The sequence below is a fragment of the Morone saxatilis genome, unplaced genomic scaffold, assembly GCF_004916995.1.
Source record: "Morone saxatilis isolate NCDOM2014 unplaced genomic scaffold, NCSU_SB_2.0 Contig24, whole genome shotgun sequence".
Classification (NCBI taxonomy): Eukaryota; Metazoa; Chordata; class Actinopteri; family Moronidae; genus Morone; species Morone saxatilis.
The window spans coordinates 14,004,643-14,005,063 of NW_023339807.1; positions in this window are offsets into that span (position 1 = coordinate 14,004,643).

A 421-nucleotide genomic window follows, 5' to 3' on the forward strand; every position below is an offset into this window, starting at 1 on the left:
CAAGGTAGAGAGAAAAGGGAGAGGAGAAGAAAAGAGAGATGTCCCGGAGGCAGAGCTAGTAAATGAGTCATCGAAGTGGATCTGCTATCAGGTCTATTCTAACAGCGCTACAAGTGAATGGATGCCTTAAAGGTTAGGCATAAAATGATTTCTCATTTTGCTGCGATATCCCCCCAGGTAGACATTAATGCTTTAGTTATGGACTTGACTGTAAAAGCTCCTGAGGTAACGCGCTGCTTGTCTGCCATAAATATCGCTCGCTATGTATGTGCACATTGTCATTTCAATGAGGCTGCTTTTATGGTGAGGAGCGTATTTTTGTGCAAATAGTCAGTAAAGTTGATGTGATGCTATGTGTCATTTCTACAGCCAGGTAGTCACCCTGTTTGTAGAGCCAAATCCCCAGGTGCTGCACATCACA